Raw genomic sequence first — 21,963 nt, 5'->3', positions numbered from 1 at the left:
AGAAAATACCTGTCAGCATAGGCAATGGCCACTGATGGGGCCAATTAGGAAAAACTAATATAATAACTGATATTGGTCAATGACCCGTAGGTCGCCCCCAAAATGACACGTAAATGAATAGAGGGGTCTGGAAAACTGGAGAGATTAATTTCTCTCCCCTCACAAGCTTTATTTACACACACTGAAAATAACGTGTTCAATAGATGAGTGGATCTGAAGTCTGTATGAATTCTCATTAACTTCCAGACTGGATCCGATATCAAGTCTGAGATTTTTGTGCCTGTTAGCAATTTATGGTTAACCGTTTATTTATTATTAACTGTCCAGGCAATCCGTGGGCTGCAACTTTTGAGTCCATATGCTCTGTATGATACAGCAAAGGTGTTTTATTGTCAGCATCTCTTATTGTAATTTTCACACCAACATCTCATTTTGAGACATCCTTTAGGGGAGAGCAATTAACCTCCCCATCTTTTTCAGATCCACTCATCTACAGGAGAAGGTCCTCGCGAAGAGGAAGAGGCCTCGGATCCTCCAGCAGTAATTCAAGGAGATCCGCGTACCAAGCCTGTCTTGGCCAGTTCGGAGCAATGAGGATTGCCTAAACTCTTGTTCTCTTTATTAGTTTGGGAACTTTTGGAATAAGTGGAGGGAACACATATACTGACTGGAACACCCACGGAGTTACCAAGGCATCCACCGCCACTGTTTGTGGGTCTCTCGACCTGGAACAGTACCTCCGAAGCTTTTTTGTTGAGGCGGGAGGCCTTCATGTCTATCTGAGGAACTCCCCACCGACTTGTTACCTTTGTGAACACCTCCGGGTGGAGGCCCCATTCTCCTGGTTGGAGACTGTGTCTGCTGAGGAAGTCCACTTCCCAGTTGTCTACTCCCAGAATGAAGATGGCTGACAGCGCCAGCACGTGCTTTTCTGCTCAGAGGAGGATTCTTGTCACCTCTGACATCGCCACTCTGCTCTTTGTTCCGCCTGGACGGTTTATGTAGGACACTGCCGTTATACTGTCTAACTGAACCTGAATGTCCCGATCTTGCAGAAGATGCGACACCTCTGACATCGCCACTCTGCTCTTCGTTCCGCCTTGACGCTTTATGTAGGACAATGCCGTTACATTGTCCAACTGAACCTGAATGGCCCGATCTTGCAGAAGATGTGCCGATTGTAGAAGACCGTTGTATACGGCCCTCAGTTCCAGAATGTTTATCGGAAGGATGGATTCCAGACTTGACCACTTTCCTTGAAAGTTTTCCCCTTGGGTGACTGCTCCGCAACCTCTGAGAATTGCATCCGTGGTTAGAAGGATCCAATTTGAATTTCGAACCAGCGACTTTCAAGAAGGTGAGAAGCTTGCAGCCACCATAGGAGCGAAATCCTGGCTTTCGGCGACAGGCGTATCCGCTGGTGCATGTGTCCAGGAGATCCATTGGAAAGACCATGCGTGGAATCTACCGTACTGTAGAGCCTCGTAAGATGCTACCATCTTCACCAGAAGGCGAATGCACTGATGAACCGATACCCAGGCTGGCGTGACCAGTGTTAGGGTACAAACGTCAGCCCAGGACGCACCTCACGCGCCAGCACAGTGTGTTCTGAGCCAGCTGGAGCGCAGCCTGCGAGAGCTGCGCTCCCACACTTGTGCTGCCATACCCGCCGGCTTCCCTCTAACCGGGTCGCCGGCGTCATACTCACCACCTCTTCTATCTTCTGGCTCTGTTAAGGGGTGGCGGCTGTGCTGCGGGAGTGAGCGGTCGCCTCGGGGGCTTGCGATCATCACCCTCAGGAGCTCAGTGTCCTGTCAGCGGAGATAGAGAACCATTAACTTCTAGAGTTGGGTCCTACTCCCCCTTAAGTCCAACGAAGCAGGGAGCCTGCCTGTGACCTAACAACTCAGAAAACAATAAAAACTAGAAAAACTCCTAAGAGCTCTCCTAGCTGTGACCGGCTCCTCCGGGCACTTTTTCTAAACTGGGTCTGGTAGGAGGGGCATAGAGGGAGGAGCCAGCCCACACTATCAAACTTTTAAAGTGCCCATGACTCAAAGTGGACCCGTCTATACCCCATGGTACTAAAATGGACCCCAGCATCCTCTAGGACGTAAGAAAAAAGAACTTTAGCTGTCAACCATTTGAGATCCACTCGAATCAGTGGTTCAAAAGGAGCAACTTGAAGTGCCCTGAGAATTCATTCTAGATTTCATGAGAATTCATTCCCATGGAGCTGTAGGGGGGAACAAAAGGAGGTTGAATGTGAAGCAATACATGGAAAAAAGTGTGAACATCCTCTAGGTTAGCAATTTTCTTTTGAAACCATACAGATAATGTTGACACTTGTACCTTCAAGAAAGCTATACAGAGACCCTTGTCCATTCCTGCTTGAAGAAAATAAGATTTTAAACCTACCGGTAAATCTTTTTCTCCTAGTCCGTAGAGGATGCTGGGGACTCCGTAAGGACCATGGGGCATAGACGGGCTCCGCAGGAGACATGGGCACTCTAAAGACTTTAGATGGGTGTGCACTGGCTCCTCCCTCTATGCCCCTCCTCCAGACCTCAGTTAAAGAACTGTGCCCAGAGGAGACGGACAGTACGAGGAAAGGATTTTTGTTAATCTAAGGGCAAGATTCATACCAGCCCACACCATCCACACCATATAACATGGAATATACGCAACCAGTTAACAGTATGAACAAAACAGCATCAGCCAAAGACTGATCTTAACTGTAACATAACCCTTATGTAAGCAATAACTATATACAAGCCTTGCAGAAATATACCCGCACTGGGACGGGCGCCCAGCATCCTCTACGGACTAGGAGAAAAAGATTTACCGGTAGGTTTAAAATCTTATTTTCTCTTACGTCCTAGAGGATGCTGGGGACTCCGTAAGGACCATGGGGTTTATACCAAAGCTCCAGACCGGGTGGGAGAGTGTGGATGACTCTGCAGCACCGATTAAGCAAACATGAGGTCCTCATCAGCCAGGGAATCAAACTTGTAGAATTTTGCAAAAGTGTTTGACCCCGACCAAGTCGCCACTTGGCAAAGCTGTAATGCCAAGACGCCTCGGGCAGCCGCCCAAGAAGAGCCCACCTTCCTCGTGGAATGGGCCTTTACCGAATTTGGTAACGGCAATCCAGCCGTAGAATGAGCCTGCTGAATCGTGTTACAGATCCAGCGAGCAATAGTCTGCTTAGAAGCAGGAGCGCCAACCTTGTTGGCTGCATACAGGACAAACAGTGCCTCTGTTTTCCTAACCCGAGCCATTCTGGCTACATCAATTTTTAAGGCCCTGACTACATCAAGGGACTTTGAATCCTCCAAGTCACTTGTAGCCACAGGCACCACAATAGGTTGATTCATATGAAATGAAGAAACCACCTTAGACAAAAATTGAGGACGAGTCCTCAACTGTAATCTATCCACATGGAAGGTCAAATAGGGGCTCTTGTGAGACAAGGCCGCCAATTCGGACACCCGCCTTGCAGATGCCAAGGCCAACAACATGACCACCTTCCAAGTGAGAAATTTCAATTCAACTGTTTGAAGAGGGTCAAACCAGTGAGACTACAGGAACCGTAACACCACGTTAAGGTCCCAAGGTGCCACTGAGGGCACAAAAGGAGGATGGATGTGTAGCACTCCCTTTACAAAAGTCTGGACTTCTGGGAGAGAAGCCAATTCCTTCTGAAAGAAAATAGGGCCGAAATCTGTACCTTAATGGAGCCTAATTTTAGGCCCATATCCACTCCTGTCTGTAGAAAGTGGAGAAAACGGCCCAGATGGAAATCTTCTGTAGGAGCATTCTTGGCTTCACACCGAGAAACATACTTCCTCCAGATACGGTGATAATGTTTTGCCGTCACCTCCTTCCTAGCCTTTATCAGAGTAGGGATGACTTCCTCCGGAATACCTTTCCCAGCTAGGATTCCGCGTTCAACTGACATGCCGTCAAACGTAATCGCGGTAAGTTTTGGAACACGCAAGGCCCCTGTTGTAACAGGTCCTCCCTGAGAGGAAGAGGCCAGGCATCTTCTGTGAGCATCTCCTGAATACCAGGCCCTTCGAGGCCAATCTGGAACAATGAGTAATGTTTTCACTCTTTTTTGTCTTATGATTCTCAATATTTTTTAGATGAGAGGAAGAGGGGGGAACACATAGACCGACTGAAACACCCAAGGTGTCACCAGGGCGTCCACGGCTACTACCTGAGAGTCCCTTGACCTGGCACAATACCTCCGAAGCTTCTTGTTGAGGCGTGACACCATCATGTCTATGTGAGGAATTCCCCAAAGACTTGTTATCTCTGTAAAAACTTCTTGATGAAGTCCCCACTCTCCTGGATGGAGATCATGTCTGCTGAGGAAGTCTGCTTCCCAGCTGTCCACTCCCGGAATGAAGACCGCTGACGGAGCGCTTACGTGATTTTCCGCCCAGCGAAGAATCCTGGTGGCTTCCGCCATTGCCACTCTGCTCCTTGTCCCACCTTGGCGGTTTACATGAGCCACGGCTGTGACGTTGTCTGATTGAATCAGAACCGGTAGGTCGCGAAGAAGATCCTCCGCTTGTCGTAGGCAGTTGTATATGGCCCTCAATTCCAGTACGTTGATGTGTAGACATGCCTCCTGGCTTGACCATAGCCCATGAAAATGTCTTCCTTGTGTGACTGCCCCCCATCCTCGGAGGCTCGCGTCCGTGGTCACCATAACCCAGTCCTGAATGCCGAACCTGCGACCCTCTAGAAGGTGAGCACTTTGCAGCCACCACAGGAGAGACACCCTGGCCCGGGGGGACAGGCTTATCTTCTGATGTATTAGTAGATGGGACCCGGACCACTTGTCCAGGAGGTCCCATTGAAACGTCCTTGCATGAAACCTGCCGAAGGGAATGGCCTCGTAGGCTGCCACCATTTTCCCCAGAACTCGAGTGCATTGATGAACAGACACTCTTTTTGGTTTTAGCAAGTCTTTGACCATGTTCTGGAGGTCCTGGGCTTTTTCCATCGGGAGAAAAACCATCTTCTGTTCCGTGTCCAAAATCATGCCTAGGAATGATAGTCGAGTCGTTGGAATCATTTGTGACTTTGGCAGATTGAGAATCCAACCGTGTTGTTGTAGCACTCTCAGGGAGAGCGACACGCTCTTCTGCAATTGATCTCTCGATCTTGCTTTTATCAGGAGATCGTCCAAGTATGGGATAATTGTGACTCCCTGCCTGTGCAGGAGCACCATCATCTCCGCCATCACCTTGGTGAAAATCCTCGGGCCGTGGAAAGCCCAAACGGCAACGTCTGAAACTGGTAATGACAGTCCTGTACAGTGAATCTCAGGTACACCTGATGAGGAGGATATATGGAGACATGAAGGTATGCATCCTTTATGACGAGTGACACCATAAAATCCCCCCTTCCAGACTGGAGATTACAGCCCGGAGCGATTCCATCTTGAATTTGAACTCTCAAGTACAGGTTCAGGGGTTTTGGATTTAAAATGGGTCTGACCGAACCATCCGGCTTCGGGACCACTAACAGGGTCGAATAGTACCCTTTCCCCTGTTGGACTAGGGGAACCTTGACAAACACTTGCTGTTGATACAGCTTTTGAATTGCAGATAACACTACTTCCCTCTCTGGGGGAGAAGCTGGCAAGGCCGACTTGAAAAATTGGCGAGGGGGCACCTCTTCTAATTCCAATTTGTAGCCTTGGGATACAATTTCCATCGCCCAAGGATCCACGTATAACAGAACCCAGACCTGGCTGAAATGTCGAAGACGTGCCCCCACCGGTGCGAACTCCCTCAGTGGAGCCCCAGCGTCATGCGGTGGATTTAGTAGAAGCCGGGGAGGACTTCTGCTCCTGGGAACTAGCCGGAGCAGGTGCTCTCTTTCCTCTACCCTTACCTCTGGTGAGGAAAGATGAGCCCCGACCTCTTCTGGACTTATGCGACCGAAAGGACTGCATCTGATATTGTGGAGTTTTCTTTTGCTGCGGGGGAACAAAAGGCAAAAAGGTAGTTTTACCCGTGGTAGCTGTGACAACCAGGTCCGCGAGACCTTCCCCAAATAAAACTTCCATATGCTTCTTTGAGTCGGCATCACCCGTCCACTGCGGGTCCACAGGGCTTGCCTAGCAGAAATCGCCATGGCGTTGGCTCTCGAACCCAGCAGCCCAACGTCTCTTTGAGCGTCAATCATATATAAGACTGCGTCTTTAATGTGGCCTAAGGTCAATAAAATGGTATCCCCATCTAGGGTATCAAGGTCAGCTGACAAGGTATCTGTCCAAGCTGCAACTGCACTACACACCCATGCCGATGCAATTGCCGGTCTGAGCAAAGCACCTGTATACGCATAAATAGACTTTTAAGTAGTTTCCTGTCTGCAAACAGCAGGATCCTTGAGGACTGCCGTGTCCGGAGACGGTAGCGCCACTTTCTTGGACAGGCGTGTTAAAGCCTTGTTTACTCTGGGTGAGGATTCCCAACGTACCGTACCCTGTCCTGTGCAGGGAAAGGATACGCCATAAGAATCCTCTTGGGAATCTGCAGTTTTTTATCTGGAGTTTCCCAAGCTTTTTCAAATAACTCGTTAAGCTCATGGGATGGGGGAAAGGTTACCTCAGGTTTCTTTTCCTTATACATGCGCACCCTCGTGTCAGGGACCGAGGGGTCATCTGTGATATGCAAAACATCTTTTATTGCAAGAATCATATAATGAATACTTTTGCCCATCCTTGGGTGTAACCTCGCCTCATCGACACTGGAGTCAGAATCCGTGTCGGTATCAGTGTCTGCTATTTGGGATAGGGGACGTTTCTGAGACCCAGAAGGGCCCAGTGACCCAGCCGAAGCCATGGATTGACTCCCGGACTCTGCTTTGTCCAATCTCTTGGTCACATTTGCATTTAAAACATTCCACATGTCCATCCAATCATGAGTCGGCGTTGCCGACGGAGCCACCACAATCATCTGCTCCACCTCCTCCTTAGCTGAGCCTTCCGCATCAGACATGCCGACACACTCGTACCGACACCCCCACATACACAGGGATATAGTTATAAGGAGACAGTTCCCCAATAAGGCCCTTTGGAAAGACAGAGAGAGAGTATGCCAACACACACCCAGCGCCAACTGACACTGGAAAATAAACTCCCAGATAATAGCGCTTTTTATATTACTCACTGTGTTAATACACTCACTGCGCCTTACAAGTGCACCCCCTCCTCTTTTCAGCCCTGTGTCACCATGTTCAGTAGGGGAGATACAGAGGAGCCAGCTTCTCTGCAGATCTCTGTGGAGAAAATAGCGCTGGTTAGTGCTGAGGGACCAAGCTCCGCCCCCTCCAGCGGCGGGCTTCGGTCCCGCTCAATATCAAAACTGGCGGGGGAATTAAAGAATGACTGCCTCCGCAGTGCCTATTATAATACCAGATATAGATGTTATTATTGCTGCCCAGGGCGCCCCCCCTGCACCCTGCACCCATCAGTGCCCGCTAGTGTGTGTAGTGTGTGGTAGCAATGGCGCACAGCATTACCGATGCGCGCTTACCTCAGTGAAGATCTGAAGTCTTCTGCCGCCTTGAAGTCTTCTTTTCTTCTTATACTAACCCGGCTTCAATCTTCCGGCTCTGTGAGGAGGACGGCGGCGCGGCTCTGGGACAAACAGTGGGGGAAAACCTGCGTTCCGACTCCCTCTGGAGCTAATGGTGTCCAGTAGCCTAAGAAGCAGAGCCTATCACTTCAGTAGGTCTGCTTCTCTCTCCTCAGTCCCACGATGCAGGGAGCCTGTTGCCAGCAGTGCTCCCTGAAAATAAAAAACCTAACAAAATTCTTTATCAGAGAAACTCAGGAGAGCTCCCTGTAGTGCACCCAATCTCCTCTGGGCACTGGATCTAACTGAGGTCAGGAGGAGGGGCATAGAGGGAGGAGCCAGTGCAAACCCATTCTAAAGTTCTTTATAGTGCCCATGTCTCCTGCGGAGGCAGTCTATACCTCATGGTCCTTACGGAGTCCCCAGCATCCTCTAGGACGTAAGAGAAATACTGTGACGCACTATATTAGCGGACACTGACGCACCTAGCCTCGTAGGGTACAGAATATAGTGACAGTTATATCTGGGAAACACTGAGAGTGAAACCTCACAGCAGATACAGGCACGCACAGTCTTATTAAATGGGGCGTTAGATTTTGAGGCACCAGAAGCAGGCTTCTGGTCCTAGGAACCTGCAGGTGCAGGTTTCTTGGATTTGGCTCGACCACCTCTAAAGAAGGTGTGGGAGGGTTTGTTCTTTCTAGTCCTAGCGGGCCGAAAGGATTGTCACGTGTTGGGAGTAAAAGGTTTCTTTGTAGCCGGTGCAGCTGAGGGAAGAAAAGGAGACTTACCCGACGTAGCCGTAGCAATCCACGCATCCAGCGCCTCCCCAAAAAGAGCCTGACCTAAATAGGGTAGGTTCTCTACACTTTTCCTGGACTCCGCGTCTGCAGACCATTGGCACAGCCAGAGACCCCTGCAAGCCGAGACAGACATGGCGCTGCCATGGAACCCAGAGCCATGCTTCGGGCAAGGTGCCTCGTTTCGCTCGGCACAGATTACCGTTCCAATCGTAGTCCACTTGGATTGTTAAGTATGAAAAAGTTAAAAAAAATATAATTTTTTTAAAAACTCGACCTTTTGACCTGTCGACCTAGAACATGTTGAATTTCTGACCGTGTCGACCTAGTGACCGACCTAAACATTGTCGACCTAGACACTGTCGATCTTCAGACCGGATCCCGTAAATTTCATATAGATAACAGCACAGACAAGCCCTAAGGGGCAGTGAGAACTGCAGGGCATGAGCCCTGAGCCAGTTTTATTGCGGCGGGCACTGCAGCTCATGGCTCGTGACCACCACACGACATGCCGCCAAACTGCAACGGGGACTCACTAATCAGGACCCCGGTGTAACACTCATAGCACCTCGATCTTTTGCATCTGTTAGACGGTGGCGGCTTGCTGCTGGCGTGGGCACACATACTAACGATGTGTGATCAGCACCTCAGGAACTCAGTGTCCTGTCAGCTGGGATTACGAACCATTAACCCTCAGGAGGTTGGTTCGGTTTCCCCTCTAAGTCCCACGAAGCAGGTAGCCTGGTTGCCAACCAGGACTACCTGAAAACAATAAACTAAAACAAAAAATAAGATTTTACTTACCGATAAATCTATTTCTCATAGTCCGTAGTGGATGCTGGGGACTCCGTCAGGACCATGCTGGGGACTCCGTCAGGACCATGGGGAATAGCGGCTCCACAGGAGACAGGGCACAAAAGCAAGCTTTTAGGATCACATGGTGTGTACTGGCTCCTCCCCCTATGACCCTCCTCCAAGCCTCAGTTAGGTACTGTGCCCGGACGAGCGTACACAATAAGGAAGGATCTTGAATCCCGGGTAAGACTCATACCAGCCACACCAATCACACCGTACAACTTGTGATTTGAACCCAGTTAACAGTATGATAACAATGAAGTAGCCTCTAAAAAAGATGGCTCACAACAATAATAACCCGATTTTTTGTAACAATAACTATGTACAAGTAATGCAGACAATCCGCACTTGGGATGGGCGCCCAGCATCCACTACGGACTATGAGAAATAGATTTATCGGTAAGTAAAATCTTATTTTCTCTAACGTCCTAGTGGATGCTGGGGACTCCGTCAGGACCATGGGGATTATACCAAAGCTCCCAAACGGGCGGGAGAGTGCGGATGACTCTGCAGCACCGAATGAGAGAACTCCAGGTCCTCCTCAGCCAGGGTATCAAATTTGTAGAATTTTGCAAACGTGTTTGCCCCTGACCAAGTAGCTGCTCGGCAAAGTTGTAAAGCCGAGACCCCTCGGGCAGCCGCCCAAGATGAGCCCACCTTCCTTGTGGAATGGGCATTTACAGATTTTGGCTGTGGCAGGCCTGCCACAGAATGTGCAAGCTGAATTGTACTACAAATCCAACGAGCAATAGTCTGCTTAGAAGCAGGAGCACCCAGCTTTTTGGGTGCCTACAATATAAACAGCAAGTCAGACTTTCTGACTCCAGCCGTCCTGGAATTATATATATATATATATATATATTTTCAGGGCCCTGACAACGTCTAGCAACTTGGAGTCCTCCAAGTCCCTAGTAGCCGCAGGCACCACAATAGGTTGTTTCAGGTGAAACGCTGACACCACCTTAGGAAGAAACTGGGGACGAGTCCGCAGTTCTGCCCTGTCCGAATGGAAAATCAAATATGGGCTTTTGTAAGACAAAGCCGCCAATTTTGACAATCGCCTGGCCGAGGCCAGGGCCAACAGCATGGTCACTTTCCATGTGAGATATTTCAAATCCACAGATTTGAGTGGTTCAAACCAATATGATTTGAGGAATCCCAACACTACGTTGAGATCCCACGGTGCCACTGGAGGCACACAAGGGCTGTATATGCAATACTCCCTTGACAAACGTCTGGACTTCAGGAACTGAAGCCAATTCTTTCTGGAAGAAAATCTATAGGGCCGAAACTTGAACCTTAATGGACCCCAATTTGAGGCTCATAGACACTCCTGTTTGCAGGAAGTGCAGAAATCGACCTAGTTGAAATTTTTTTTTTTTTTTTTTTCGTGGGGCCTTCCTGGCCTCACCCACGCAACATATTTTTACCACATGTGGTGATAACGTTGTGCGGTCACCTCCTTCCTGGCTTTGACCAGGGTAGGTATGACCTCTTCCGGAATGCCTTTTCCCTTAGGATCCGGCGTTCAAACCGCCATGCCGTCAAACGCAGTCGCGGTAAGTCTTGGAACAGACAAGGTCCCTGCTGGAGCAGGTCCTTTCTTAAAGGCCGATGCCACGGTTCCTCTTGGAACAGACATGGTACTTGCTGAAAGCAAATCCCTTCTTAGCTCCCGAGGCCATTAGTCCTCTGTGAGCATCTCTTGAAGTTCCGGTTACCAAGTCCCTCTTGGCCAATCCGGAGCCACGAGTATAGTTCTTACTCCTCTATGTCTTATAATTCTCAATACCTTGGTTATGAGAAGCAGAGGAGGGAACACATACACCGACTGTTACACCCACGGTGTTACCAGGACGTCCACAGCTATCGCCTGAAGGTCTCGTGACCTGGCGCAATACCTGTCCCATTTTTTGTTCGGGCGGGACGCCATCATGTCCACCTTTGGTCTTTCCCAACGGTTCACAATCATGCGGAAAACTTCCCGATGAAGTTCCCACTCTCCCGGGTGGAGGTCGTGCCTGCTGAGGAAGTCTGCTTCCCAGTCGTCCACTCCCGGAATGACAGTGCTGACAGTGCTATCACATGATTTTCCGCCTAGCGAAAAATCCTTGCAGTTTTGCCACTGCCCTCCTGCTTCTTGTGCCGCCCTTTCTGTTTACGTGGGCGACTGCCGTGATGTTATCCCACTGGATCAATACCGGCTGACCTTGAAGCAGAGGTCTTGCTAAGCTTAGAGCATTATAAATTTGCTCTTAGCTCCAGTATATTTATGTGGAGAGAATTCTCCAGACTTGATCACACTCCTTGTGTGACTGCTCCCCAGCCTCTCAGGCTGGCGTCCGTGGTCACCAGCATCCAATCTTGAATGCCGAATCTGCGGCCCTCTAGAAGATGAGCACTCTGTAATCACCACAGGAGAGACACCCTTGTCCTTGGATATAGGGTTATCCGCTGATGCATCTGAAGATGCGATCCGGACCATTTGTCCAGCAGATCCCACTGAAGAGTTCTTGCGTGAAATCTGCCGAATGGAAGCGCTTCGTAATAAGCCACCATTTTTACCAGGACTCTTGTGCAATGATGCACTGACACTTTTCCTGGTTTTAGGAGGATCCCGATTAGCTCGGATAACTCCCTGGCTTTCTCCTCTGGGAGAAACACCTTTTCCTGGACTGTGTCCAGAATCATCCCTAGGACCAGCAGACGTGTCGTCGGAACAACTGCGGTTTTGGAATATTTAGAATCCACCCGTGCTGTCGTAGAACTACTTGAGATAGTGCTACTCCGACCTCCAACTGTTCTCTGGACCTTGTTCTTATCAGGAGGTCGTCCATTTTCTTTGAAGACGAATCCTCCTTTCGGTCATTACCTTGGTAAGGACCCGGGGTGCCTTGGACAATCCAACGGCATCGTCTTGAAACTGATAGTGACAGTTCTGTACCACGAACCTGAGGTACCCTTGGTGAGAAAAGGCAAATTTTGGGACATGGAGGTAAGCATCCCTGATGTCCCGGGACACCATATAGTCCCCTTGTTCTTTGCTATCACTGCTCTGAGTGACTCCATCTGGATTTGAACCCTTGCAAGTGTTCAAATTTTTCAGATTTAGAATAGGTCTCACCTAGCCTTCAGTACCACCATATAGTGTGGAGTAATACCCCTTTCCTTGTTGTCGGAGGGGTAATTTTATTATCACCTGCTGAGAATACAGCTTGTGAATTGTTTTCAATACTGCCTCCCTGTCGGAGGGAGACATTGGTACAGCAGACTACAGGAACCTGCGAGGGGGGAAACCTCTCGACATTCCAATCTGTACCCCTTGGATACTACTTGTAGGATCCAGGGGTCCTGTACGGTCCCAGCGTCATGCTGAGAACTTGGTAGAAGCGGTGGAGGGCTTCTGTTTCTGGGAATGGGCTGCCTGCTGCAGTCTTCTTCCCTTTCCTCTATCCCTGGGCAGATATGACTCTTATAGGGACGAAAGGACTGAGGCTGAAAAGACGGTGTCTTTTTCTGCAGAGATGTGACTTAGGGTAAAAAACGGTGGATTTTCCAGCAGATGCCCTGGCCACCAGGTCCCATGGACCGACCCCAAATAACTCCTCCCCTTTATACGGCAATACATCTTTGTGCCGTTTGGAATCTGCATCACCTGACCACTGTCGTGTCCATAAACATCTTCTTGCAGATATGGACATCGCATTTACTCTTGATGCCAGAGTGCAAATATCCCTCTGCACATCTCGCATATATAGAAATGCATCCTTTAAATGCTCTATATTCAATAAAATACTGTCCCTGTCAAAGGTATCAATATTTTTAGTCAGGGAATCCGACCAAGCCACCTCAGCTCTGCACATCCAGGCTGAGGCGATCGCTGATCGCAGTATAACACCAGCATGTGTGTGTATACTTTTTAGGATATTTTTCAGCCTCCTATCAAGCTGGCTCCTTAAGTACGGCCCTATCCGTAGATGGTACCGCCACTTGTTCTGATAAGCGTGTGAGCGCCTTATCCACCCTGAGGGGTGTTTCCCACCGCGCCTTAACTTCTGGCGGGAAAGGGTATACCGCCAATAATTTTCTATCGGGGGAAACCCACGCATCATCACACACTTCATTTAATTTATCTGATTCAGGAAAAAATAAGATTTTACTTACCGATAAATCTATTTCTCGGAGTCCGTAGTGGATGCTGGGGTTCCTGAAAGGACCATGGGGAATAGCGGCTCCGCAGGAGACAGGGCACAAAAAGTAAAGCTTTTTCCGATCAGGTGGTGTGCACTGGCTCCTCCCCCTATGACCCTCCTCCAGACTCCAGTTAGGTACTGTGCCCGGACGAGCGTACACAATAAGGGAGGATTTTGAATCCCGGGTAAGACTCATACCAGCCACACCAATCACACCGTACAACTTGTGATCTAAACCCAGTTAACAGTATGATAACAGCGGAGCCTCTGAAAGATGGCTTCCTTCAACAATAACCCGAATTAGTTAACAATAACTATGTACAATTTATGCAGATAATCCGCACTTGGGATGGGCGCCCAGCATCCACTACGGACTCCGAGAAATAGATTTATCGGTAAGTAAAATCTTATTTTCTCTATCGTCCTAGTGGATGCTGGGGTTCCTGAAAGGACCATGGGGATTATACCAAAGCTCCCAAACGGGCGGGAGAGTGCGGATGACTCTGCAGCACCGAATGAGAGAACTCCAGGTCCTCCTTAGCCAGAGTATCAAATTTGTAGAATTTTACAAACGTGTTCTCCCCTGACCACGTAGCTGCTCGGCAAAGTTGTAATGCCGAGACCCCTCGGGCAGCCGCCCAAGATGAGCCCACCTTCCTTGTGGAGTGGGCCTTTACAGATTTAGGCTGTGGCAGGCCTGCCACAGAATGTGCAAGTTGGATTGTGCTACAGATCCAACGAGCAATCGTCTGCTTAGACGCAGGAGCACCCATCTTGTTGGGTGCATACAATATAAACAACGAGTCAGATTTTCTGACTCCAGCTGTCCTTGCAATATATATTTTTAATGCTCTGACAACGTCCAGTAACTTGGAGTCCTCCAAGTCACTTGTAGCCGCAGGCACTACAATAGGTTGGTTCAGATGAAATGCTGATACCACCTTAGGGAGAAAATGCGGACGAGTCCGCAGTTCTGCCCTGTCCGAATGGAAAATCAGATATGGGCTTTTGTAAGATAAAGCTGCCAATTCTGACACTCTCCTGGCAGAAGCCAGGGCTAGAAGCATGGTCACTTTCCATGTGAGATATTTCAAATCCACCTTTTTTAGTGGTTCAAACCAATGAGATTTTAGGAAATCCAAAACCACATTGAGATCCCACGGTGCCACTGGAGGCACCACAGGAGGCTGTATATGCAGCACTCCCTTAACAAAGGTCTGGACTTCAGGGACTGAAGCCAATTCTTTTTGAAAGAAAATCGACAGGGCCGAAATTTGAACCTTAATAGATCCCAATTTGAGACCCATTGACAATCCTGATTGCAGGAAATGTAGGAATCGACCCAGTTGAAATTCCTCCGTCGGAGCACTCCGATCTTCGCACCACGCAACATATTTTCGCCAAATTCGGTGATAATGTTGCACGGTTACTTCCTTCCTTGCTTTAATCAAAGTAGGAATGACTTCTTCCGGCATGCCTTTTTCCTTTAGGATCCGGCGTTCAACCGCCATGCCGTCAAACGCAGCCGCGGTAAGTCTTGAAACAGACAGGGACCCTGCTGAAGCAAGTCCCTCCTTAGAGGTAGAGGCCACGGATCTTCCGTGATCATCTCTTGAAGTTCCGGGTACCAAGTCCTTCTTGGCCAATCCGGAACCACTAGTATCGTTCTTACGCCTCTTTGCCGTATAATTCTCAATACTTTTGGTATGAGAGGCAGAGGAGGAAACACATACACCGACTGGTACACCCAAGGCGTTACCAGCGCGTCCACAGCTATTGCCTGCGGATCTCTTGACCTGGCGCAATACCTGTCCAGTTTTTTGTTGAGGCGAGACGCCATCATGTCCACCATTGGTCTTTCCCAACGGGTTACCAGCATGTGGAAGACTTCTGGATGAAGTCCCCACTCTCCCGGGTGAAGATCGTGTCTGCTGAGGAAGTCTGCTTCCCAGTTGTCCACTCCCGGGATGAACACTGCTGACAGTGCTATCACATGATTCTCTGCCCAGCGAAGAATCCTTGCAGCTTCTGCCATTGCACTCCTGCTTCTTGTGCCGCCCTGTCTGTTCACATGGGCGACTGCCGTGATGTTGTCCGACTGGATCAACACCGGTTTTCCCTGAAGCAGAGGTTCTGCCTGGCTTAGAGCATTGTATATTGCTCTTAGTTCCAGAATGTTTATGTGAAGAGACGTTTCCAGGCTCGTCCATACTCCCTGGAAGTTTCTTCCTTGTGTGACTGCTCCCCAGCCTCTCAGGCTGGCGTCCGTGGTCACCAGGATCCAATCCTGTATGCCGAATCTGCGGCCCTCCAATAGATGAGCACTCTGCAACCACCACAGAAGAGACACCCTTGTCCTTGGAGACAGGGTTATCCGCAGGTGCATCTGAAGATGCGACCCTGACCATTTGTCCAACAGATCCCTTTGGAAAATTCTTGCGTGGAATCTGCCGAATGGAATTGCTTCGTAAGAAGCCACCATTTTTCCCAGGACTCTTGTGCATTGATGTACAGACACCTTTCCTGGTTTTAGGAGGTTCCTGACAAGCTCGGATAACTCCTTGGCTTTTTCCTCCGGGAGAAAAACCTTTTTCTGAACCGTGTCCAGAATCATCCCTAGGAACAGCAGACGAGTTGTCGGCATTAACTGGGATTTTGGAATATTCAGAATCCACCCGTGCTGTTTTAGCACTTCTTGAGACAGTGCTAATCCCATCTCTAGCTGTTCTCTGGACCTCGCCCTTATTAGGAGATCGTCCAAGTATGGGATAATTAATACGCCTTTTCTTCGAAGAAGAATCATCATCTCGGCCATTACCTTTGTAAAGATCCGAGGTGCCGTGGACAATCCGAACGGCAGCGTCTGAAACTGATAGTGACAGTTTTGTACAACGAACCTGAGGTACCCCTGGTGTGAGGGGTAAATTGGAACGTGGAGATACGCATCCTTGATGTCCAAGGATACCATAAAGTCCCCCTCTTCCAGGTTCGCTATCACTGCTCTGAGTGACTCCATTTTGAACTTGAACTTCTTTATGTACAGGTTCAAGGACTTCAGATTTAGAATAGGCCTTACCGAGCCATCCGGCTTCGGTACCACAAAAAGAGTGGAATAATACCCCTTCCCTTGTTGCAGAAGAGGTACCTTGACTATCACCTGCTGAGAGTACAGCTTGTGAATGGCTTCCAACACCGTCTCCCTTTCGGAGGGGGACGTTGGTAAAGCAGACTTCAGGAAACGGCGAGGTGGATCTGTCTCTAATTCCAACCTGTATCCCTGAGATATTATCTGCAGGATCCAGGGATCTACTTGCGAGTGAGCCCACTGCGCGCTGTAATTTTTGAGACGACCCCCCACCGTCCCCGAGTCCGCTTGAGAAGCCCCAGCGTCATGCTGAGGCTTTTGTAGAAGCCGGGGAGGGCTTCTGATCCTGGGAAGGAGCTGCGTGTTGCTGTCTCTTCCCTCGACCTTTGCCTCGTGGCAGATATGAATAGCCCTTTGCTCTCTTATTTTTAAAGGAACGAAAGGGCTGCGGTTGAAAAGTCGGTGCCTTTTTCTGTTGGGGAGTGACTTGAGGTAGAAAGGTGGATTTCCCGGCTGTAGCCGTGGCCACCAAATCTGATAGACCGACTCCAAATAACTCCTCCCCTTTATACGGCAAAACTTCCATATGCCGTTTTGAATCCGCATCGCCTGTCCACTGTCGCGTCCATAAAGCTCTTCTGGCCGAAATGGACATAGCACTTACCCGTGATGCCAGTGTGCATATATCCCTCTGTGCATCACGCATATAAAGAAATGCATCCTTTATTTGTTCTAACGACAGTAAAATATTGTCCCTGTCCAGGGTATCAATATTTTCAATCAGGGACTCTGACCAAACTACCCCCGCACTGCCCATCCAGGCAGTCGCTACAGCTGGTCGTAGTATAACACCTGCATGTGTGTATATACTTTTTTGGATATTTTCCATCCTCCTATCTGATGGATCTTTAAGTGCGGCCGTCTCAGGAGAGGGTAACGCCACTTGTTTAGATAAGCGTGTTAGCGCCTTGTCCACCCTAGGAGGTGTTTCCCAGCGCTCCCTAACCTCTGGCGGGAAAGGGTATAATGCCAATAATTTCTTTGAAATTATCAGCTTTTTATCAGGGGCAACCCACGCTTCATTACACACGTCATTTAGTTCTTCTGATTCAGGAAAAACTATAGGTAGTTTTTTCATACCCCACATAATACCCTGTTTAGTGGTACCTGTAGTATCAGCTAAATGTAACGCCTCCTTCATTGCCAAAATCATATAACGTGTGGCCCTACTGGAAAATACGGTTGATTCGTCACCGTCACCACTGGAGTCATCGCCTGTGTCTGGGTCTGTGTCGACCGACTGAGGCAAAGGGCGTTTCACAGCCCCTGACGGTGTTTGAGTCGTCTGGACAGGCACTAATTGATTGTCCGGCCGTCTCATGTCGTCAAACGACTGCTTTAGCGTGTTGACACTATCCCGTAGTTCCATAAATAAAGGCATCCATTCTGGTGTCGACTCCCTAGGGGGTGACATCCTCATATTTGGCAATTGCTCCGCCTCCACACCAATATCGTCCTCATACATGTCGACACACACGTACCGACACACAGCAGACACACAGGGAATGCTCCTAATGAAGACAGGACCCACTAGCCCTTTGGGGAGACAGAGGGAGAGTTTGCCAGCACACACCAAAAGCGCTATATATATATCAGGGATAGCCTTATAATAAGTGCTCCCTTATAGCTGCTTTGTTATATCAAAATATCGCCATAAATGTGCCCCCCCCTCTCTGTTTTACCCTGTTTCTGTAGTGCAGTGCAGGGGAGAGACTTGGGAGCCGTCCTGACCAGCGGAGCTGTGAGAGGAAATGGCGCCGTGTGCTGAGGAGATAGGCCCCGCCCCTTTTCCGGCGGGCTCGTCTCCCGCTATTTAGACAAATTAGGCAGGGGTTAAATATCTCCATATAGCCTCTAGGGCTATATGTGAGGTATTTTTAGCCTTTATAGGTACTCATTTGCCTCCCAGGGCGCCCCCCTCCCAGCGCCCTGCACCCTCAGTGACTGCCGTGTGAAGTGTGCTGAGAGGAAAATGGCGCACAGCTGCAGTGCTGTGCGCTACCTTTAGAAGACTGCAGGAGTCTTCAGCCGCCGATTCTGGACCTCTTCTGACTTCAGCATCTGCAAGGGGGCCGGCGGCGCGGCTCCGGTGACCATCCAGGCTGTACCTGTGATCGTCCCTCTGGAGCTTGATGTCCAGTAGCCAAGAAGCCAATCCATCCTGCACGCAGGTGAGTTGACTCCTTCTCCCCTCAGTCCCTCGCTGCAGTGATCCTGTTGCCAGCAGGAATCACTGTAAAATAAAAAACCTAGCTAAACTTTTTCTAAGCAGCTCTTTAGGAGAGCCACCTAGATTGCACCCTTCTCGGCCGGGCACAAAAATCTAACTGGAGTCTGGAGGAGGGTCATAGGGGGAGGAGCCAGTGCACACCACCTGATCGGAAAAAGCTTTACTTTTTGTGCCCTGTCTCCTGCGGAGCCGCTATTCCCCATGGTCCTTTCAGGAACCCCAGCATCCACTAGGACGATAGAGAAACTACAGGTAGTTTTTTCACCTCACACATAATACCCTTTTTTGTGGTACTTGGAGTATCAGAAATATGTAACACCTCCTTCATTGCCCTTAACGTGTGGCCCTAAAAGAAAATACGTTTGTTTCTTCACCGTCGACACTGAAATCAGTGTCCGTGTCTGGGTCTGTGTCGACCGACTGAGGTAAATGGGCATTTTACAGCCCCTGACGGTGTTTGAGACGCCTGGACAGATACTAATTTGTTCGCCGGCCCTCTCATGTCGTCAACCGGCTTGCAGCGTGTTGACATTGTCACGTAATTTCCATAAATAAGCCATCCATTCCGGTGTCGACTCCCTAGAGAGTGACATCACCATACAGGCAATTTGCTCCGCCTCCTCACCAATATTTTCCTCATACATGTCGACACACACGTACCGACATACAGCACACACATAGGGAATGCTCTGATAGAGGACAGGACCCACTAGCCCTTTGGGGAGACAGAGGGAGAGTTTGCCAGCACACACCAAAACGCTATAATTATCCAGGGACAACCTTTATATAAGTGTTCCTCCCTTATAGCATTTTAATATATATACATATCGCCAAATCAGTGCCCCCCCTCTCTGTTTTAACCCTGTTTCTGTAGTGCGGTGCAGGGGAGAGCATGGGAGCCTTCCCACCAGCCTTTCTGTGAGGGAAAATGGCGCTGTGTGCTGAGGAGAATAGGCCCCGCCCCCTTTTCGGCGGGCTTCTTCTCCGGAGTTTTAGATATCTGGCAGGGGTTAAATACATCCATATAGCCTCAAGGGCTATATGTGATGTATTTTTCGCCATACAGGTATTATACATTGCTGCCCAGGGCGCCCCCCTCCAGCGCCCTGCACCCTCCGTGACCGCTGTGTGAAGTGTGCTGACAACAATGGCGCACAGCTGCAGTGCTGTGCGCTACCTGATGAAGACTGAGAGTCTTCTGCCGCCTGGTTCCGGACCTCTTCATCTTCAGCGTCTGCAAGGGGGGTCGGCGGCGCGGCTCCGGGACGAACCCCAGGGCGAGCCCTGTGTTCCGACTCCCTCTGGAGCTATGTCCAGTAGCCTAAGAATCCAATCCATCCTGCACGCAGGTGAGTTGAAAATCTCTCCCCTAAGTCCCTCGATGCAGTGAGCCTGTTGCCAGCAGGACTCACTGAAAATAAAGAACCTAAAAACTTTTTCTAAGTAACTCTTTAAGAGAGCCACCTAGATTGCACCCTTCTCGGCCGGGCACAAAAACCTAACTGAGGCTTGGAGGAGGGTCATAGGGGGAGGAGCCAGTACACACCATGTGATCCTAAAAGCTTGCTTTTGTGCCCTGTCTCCTGCGGAGCCGCTATTCCCCATGGTCCTGACGGAGTCCCCAGCATGGTCCTGACGGAGTCCCCAGCATCCACTAGGACGTTAGAGAAATTAAAGGAAACTCTCTGGAGCTCCAGAGAGATGCACCCGGTTCCTTGGGCACATTTTACTAAACTGAGTCTGGTAGGAGGGGCATAGATGGGAGGAGCCAGCACACACACACACACTAAAGGTTTTAAAGTGCCATGATCCAGTGGACCCGATCTATACCCCTATGAAAGTACAGTTCCCCAGTATCCACTAGGATGTTAGAGAAATAGCAGGTCATGGCAGGAAACTCTGCAGACACTGGTCATGAACTGGGAGGAGGTACGACCAGGGAAGCGTCTGACTCCCCACTGCTGACATCAACCTCAGGGATAACGGCCTCTACTATTCCCCAGAACCTATGATCTCTGAGGTCTAGCGCTGGTGCACCCGATGTGGCAGCAGCATCAGCGACTGTCCGGTAGTCTCCACCTGAGACAATAAGGTTGCGTTATATGCATCTTAAACCGCTGATCGGTAACAGACGCCTTACCTTCTCTCCGTTCTCCGGACGTAGCCTGGAGTCATCAGTACATCCAGTCTGAAGCCCGCCGAAACAGCAGTGTACTCGGAGTTAACAGTTGCCGCAACCCGGCAGAGAGTTGTTGGAGCATCTTTCTTAAGACGCATAGAGAGATCACTCATAAAAAGAAAAAATACTATAAAAATAGGATTTTGGTACTTACCAGGTAAATCCTTTTCTTTGAATCCATAGGGGTCACTGGAGTACTCTTGGGATATGGACGGGCTTCCGTAGGAACACAGCACTGAATATTTAAATTTAGTAACACTCCACCCCTCCATATCCCTGAGCACTTACTCAGTGTTTTTTACTGAGCCGAACAGGAATTAAGAGAGGTTAATAATGGAGTATTACATATAACATAACTGACAATAACGAAGTTAACCCATAACGTTACTGACAACTAACAGTTGACACCCTAACCAGCACTTGTAACGTGAACCAGTCGGTGAAAATGTGTTACCATAAGATCCTCAGAACTAACCCCAAGTAAGTAAACTGCTCTGGGTGGGCGTCCAGTGACCCCTATGGATTCAAAGAAAAGGATTTACCTGGTAAGTACCAAAATCCTATTTTCTTTTTCATCCACTAGGGGTCACTGGAGTACTCTTGGGACGTACCAAAGCTTCCCCCGTGGGCGGGAGAGCAGTTTGGCACTTGTAACACTAGGCGGCCAAAGCTAGATGCTGATGCCGCAAAAGTATCAAACTTGTAAAAGCGCACAAACGTGTGCACTGAAGACCATGTAGCCGCCCGGCAAAGCTGCGTCGCAGAAGCCCCACGACCAGCTGCCCATGAAGTTCCCACAGAACGTGTGGAATGAGCGGTTACTGACGTAGGCGGTTGTAACCTAGCATGAAGGTAAGCCTGGCGTATGGTCAGTTTTATCCATCTGGATAAAGTTTGTTTAGATGCTGGCCAACCCATCTTGGCAGCATCATAGAGAACAAATAACGTATCCGTCTTACG

The 21,963-nt window shown here is 49.3% G+C and overlaps 1 protein-coding gene across 1 annotated transcript in view; it reads right to left on the bottom strand.

Annotated features, from left to right (window-relative positions):
* LOC135057142 (uncharacterized) overlaps positions 1-21,963 on the bottom strand; it is a 169,945-nt gene that overhangs the window by 112,726 nt on the left and 35,256 nt on the right. The gene's annotated exons all lie outside the window — the stretch shown is intronic.

Source organism: Pseudophryne corroboree, chromosome 3 (assembly GCF_028390025.1).
Source record: "Pseudophryne corroboree isolate aPseCor3 chromosome 3, aPseCor3.hap2, whole genome shotgun sequence".
NCBI classification, from domain to species: domain Eukaryota; kingdom Metazoa; phylum Chordata; class Amphibia; order Anura; family Myobatrachidae; genus Pseudophryne; species Pseudophryne corroboree.
This window is presented reverse-complemented; position numbering and strand designations above follow the sequence as displayed.